The sequence below is a fragment of the Rhinatrema bivittatum genome, unplaced genomic scaffold (assembly GCF_901001135.1).
Source record: "Rhinatrema bivittatum unplaced genomic scaffold, aRhiBiv1.1, whole genome shotgun sequence".
Classification (NCBI taxonomy): Eukaryota; Metazoa; Chordata; class Amphibia; order Gymnophiona; family Rhinatrematidae; genus Rhinatrema; species Rhinatrema bivittatum.
Window position 1 is genome coordinate 77,524 of NW_021821346.1, and position 4,635 is coordinate 82,158.

Sequence of the window (4,635 nt, forward strand, 5' to 3'; positions counted from 1 at the left end):
ATAGAAACACATTGTTACATTATCAGAGTTATCATCCAAAACAGCTTAAGGATAACATACCTATAGGTCAATTTTTACGATATCGTCGGCTATGCACCTCCACTGCTGAATTTAAAACCCAGGCGTCTCAATTACAGGAAAGATTTTTAGCTAGAGGGTATTCAAAGTCTGTGGTAAAAAGAGCTTATAAACGGGCGTTATACTCCAATAGGGAGAATTTATTGATCCATACCACAAAGGAAACTTTAAATCGTATGATTTGTACCATTCCATTTTCCCCAAAAACTACTCAAATCAAGGAGATTATTTTGACCCATTGGCATATTCTATCTACTATGCCATGTTTTGTAGAAAACCCGATTTTCGCTATTAAAAAACGTCAATCTTTATATAACAAACTTAAGGGTGGGAGGGAATCTGAGGATCCAGTTCCTCCCCATGGACAAATACCTTGTGGATCGTGTTCAGTTTGCTCACTGACACTTCGGTGTCAGTTGTTTAGTCACCCCAATTTAAGATACTCTTATTCAATTCCCAGTTTGTTTGATTGCAGTACTAGTGGCGTTGTATACGCCATTGTATGTCCTTGCAATTTAATTTATATAGGGCAGACAATTCGCCCCATTCGATGTAGGATCATTGAGCATAGGAGTCGTATTAATGCTTTGCGTGAAAACGCACCTTTAGTACAACATTGGGTTGAGAACAAGCATACTGTGGCAGAGATCAGGTTTTTCGTAATTAAACAAGTTACGCTTCCACATGGGGGAGATTTGTCCCTCAGGTTAAGGAAAATTGAACAGCAATTCATTTATAGTTGGCGTACGATTGCCCCTTTGGGGTTGAATGGACCTATTGAATGGAACGCATTCTATTAACATATGGATATGATATCCTTTGGATGTTTACTCTAGGCTTATTAGGTATGGTTCGTGGTAGGTCTGGTTCGTGGTAGGTCTTAGGGGTAAATTCTATAAAGTTTGTTTTTGAGAAACATGGGGATTGGAATGATGTTGGTTAGGTTCAATAATTTAATTAATTATTCGACGGCGTAATTCTCTGCTTATATAAGTTTGTTGGGAAGCTTAGCAGTCTACTTCTCAGCGGGTGACGTCGTGCTACGTCACTTCCGATTAGACGTGAGTGTTGAAGGTCTGTAATCTTGGCAGTTTGGGGCGGAGGATACATTGTTTTACTCTTTATAACTAATTCTTGGTTATATTGTTGCAGAATATGTTTGGCTTGAGATCATAGGTCGGCGGTTTCTATGTGATCAACCTGTAAGAAGCAAGGAAGTTTAGAAAACCGTAAGGGTTAAACGAAACGCCGCTAAATTCAGATGGCCGAGAGTCATGACTAATGAATATAGGGGAACGCTGTGCTGAAGGAATCTTGTAAGGAGTTCGAAGTATAAGAGGTTGAATAAACTGTTGTGATTCAGGTAGGTACAGCCTGTATTAAATATATTTGGGTTTCGGTATAGGAAATAAAGATATATTTTTGTTGTCATTAAAAGCGGAGTAGATTCTAGGATTTAAATAACAGAAAAATAAGTGAGATAAGATATACAGAAAATTGTTTTTATGTGTGGTGGGTTATATGGTTTGTGGTGTTTAATGTCGGGGCAAGTGGCGTTATGGATATGTGTTTGTCACTGGTCACAGGTTTTTAGCAAATTTGGGTTGGTATATGTGTTTGAAGTGCAATAGTTAGGATAATGTATGTTTTTTCGAATGGTTTAATTAATTGTTGATATGTGCTTTGCAGTGTGGTAATACACTTATAAAGTGTATATTTACATCAGTCCCTGAGGAAGCCCCAAAAGACGGGGGTGAAACGAAGAGATCTTGCATCTGCTTTTGTCGGACACAAACAGTACATAATTCTAATTCAAAGTTTACAATAATTTATCGAGTTTCAATTGAAATATTATTTGTATACTTCTATTGGTAACATAAACTAAGTTATATATTGTATCTCAATACAACATATTTTTTAATTTGTGGGTATGAATGTGTGAGTGTGCTAGTTTAGTTTTATTGTCTATATAGGTATATTTGTGCGATATCTTTAAATAAAAAATTTTTGTATTTCATATATTATTGTTGGGCTCTCTATATTATATGTAATTATACGACAAGTGGATAGAGAGTTGTAGTTATTTACCCTTTTGTATATTTACCGTGTTGGTTACCTAATTAAGGGTTTATGGACAACATGCATTCCTATACTGAACAAGCGGCTAGTACTATCCTTTCGGGTTTTCACTTGTTTGATTCACCGCATGAAAATACTGCACACAATGATACAGGTAACTGGGATGATTATGCAAAAAATCGTAAAAAGGCAGTACGCATGGAATTACATGCTTCAACATTAGCTGAGTATTGCTATGTTAAACGCATACCGCGTGGGTTAAGGGTTAATAAGGTGCCTTCTCTTTTTGCAGACGATGAAAGTTTCGTTCAGAAATGGAACTCGATCCTAAATAAATGCTCACATGACTTGATGATCTTAATTATTGAAACAACTAAAATTAAGCTTGAAGAGCTAAAACAAGATATGGATCTTGAATTAGTGAAAATTCAGAATGAATTATCAACTGATATGTTATCAAGTCAGATGAGCGATTTACAAAAACAATTGGACGAGTTTCGTGAAGAAACTAAAAAAATAAAGATTAGTAAATTCTATAGGGATGAAAAGGATTACAATGGTGGTTACGTGTATCATTGGATGCAGATCAATAGAAAACAGAAATATAATAAAAAGAAGGGAGACTTTTCTTCCTCTGATGACTCGACGGATGATGATTCCAACAAGGAACATAAGAAGGATAATAGGCAAGTAAGGTTTGTGGAAGAGGATAAAATTAATTGTCCAGATGAATCTCATTTATCACATAACTCTAATTTTTTAGAACAACGTGTTCGGGGGGCCGTGAGCAACAGAGGGGTTCGGGGATCCCGATTTCAAAAAAACAGGCCGTACAACACCAATTACAATCTGCGCCGGTAGGGGTGCATGGAGGAGAAATTGGTAATATGTCAGTTTTTAATTTATCTGATAAAGTTTTAACTACATCTATGTTAGAAGTGTTAAATAAAGGGTTTACATTTATTCCCAGTTGTGGACACGACTCATTTTTCACTCGAATCGAACTTCATAAGTTTTTTCGACGTCTTCATATCAAGGAATTTTTTATGAATGATGTTAATACTTGTGATAAAGATGGTCTTTATAGACCCTCCAAATGGACTCCACCATCCCCGCCAAGCCACTTGCTCCAAACATTTCAAAGCTTGGTTCTTCGGGATTTGGATCAAATAGAATGTCAAAGAGATTTTATTAAATATAATCTCTCAAAGGAACAATGGCAAGCTATGCTTGATTTACGCAATGATAATTCTATACGTATCATGGCCGCAGATAAGGGAGGGGCAGTTGTGGTTATGAATCAGAGGGATTATGACAATGAAGTTTATCGTCAGTTGTCAGATTTACAGGCTTATAAAAAATTGGATCAAAATCCTACCCCTAGGTTACATCAACACGTTACTGAGGTTTTGGAAATAGCTTTTAAGGACAAAATTATTACTAATAAGGAACATCGGTTTTTACAGGTATCATATCCCACTACAGCTTATTTGTACATCTTACCAAAGATTCATAAAACATTGGTGAATCCGCCAGGGCGACCGATCGTGGCGGGTATAGGCACAGTTTAGAGCCTCTAGCACAGATGATTGATCATTATTTGCAACCATTAGTTCGTAGTGTATCTTCTTATGTAAAAGACTCAACTGATTTCATAAACCAGCTGACAGTATTGCCGGATATACAGTCCCATTGGATGTTACTTACAGCTGATATAACGTCCCTTTATACTAACATCCCCCAGAGAGAAGCCCTACAGATTATAAAAATGGAACTGGCTAATTTGGATATTTCACAGAGGAGGTTGAATTTTCTCACCTCTATTGCAGATATTGCTTTGACACAGAATAGTTTCAGTTATCAATCAGATCATTTTTTGCAAATTCAAGGCATTCCGATGGGGTCCCCTATGGCCCCGAGTGTAGCTGGACTGTATGTTGCTGGTTTTGAGAATCAATGGGTTTACTAGGGATGTGCAGAGCAAAATTTTATGTTCATATTTCTTATGTCCGAAAGTGGGTCCCACTTGCGGCCAATATGGACATAAAAAAAATCTAATGAGTTGGGTATATGTACATATGTCGCCCATTAAAGTCAATGGGGGAAGGATTTCCAGCCTATTTTTGGCTGCAGAATTGTGGTTTTCTTATCAATTGGCCCAGGAGAGAGTTCCCTTTCCTTTGTGCAGGGAAGTACTCCCTGGAAAGGGTCCACCCCTAGAGTTGTGTGTACCCGGTGTTTACATTGGCATCCAGTGAATATCGTTGGCGTCTAGTGAATTCCGTTGGCGTCTAGTGAATTCAGACGGTACTTACACACTTCAGCAGATGACAAAGGAATTGGAGGATCTCTCAGAAATAAGAATACGTGTGGGAATACAAGGTCTGGATGAACAGGCAGGCACAGCAATGGAGTTAAAAACAGCAGTAGGAACACAAGGCCTGGATGAACAGGCACTTCATTCGAGGACAGAGGTCA

At 37.6% G+C, this 4,635-nt stretch overlaps 1 long non-coding RNA gene across 1 annotated transcript; it reads left to right on the plus strand.

Moving 5' to 3' along the window:
* The first annotated feature begins 1,073 nt into the window (after nucleotides 1–1,073).
* LOC115082613 lies at nucleotides 1,074–1,890 on the plus strand. Its single transcript, XR_003854210.1, has 3 exons — nucleotides 1,074–1,139; nucleotides 1,231–1,441; nucleotides 1,768–1,890. It is a non-coding gene; the product is annotated as an uncharacterized LOC115082613 (long non-coding RNA).
* The last annotated feature ends 2,745 nt before the right edge of the window (nucleotides 1,891–4,635 follow it).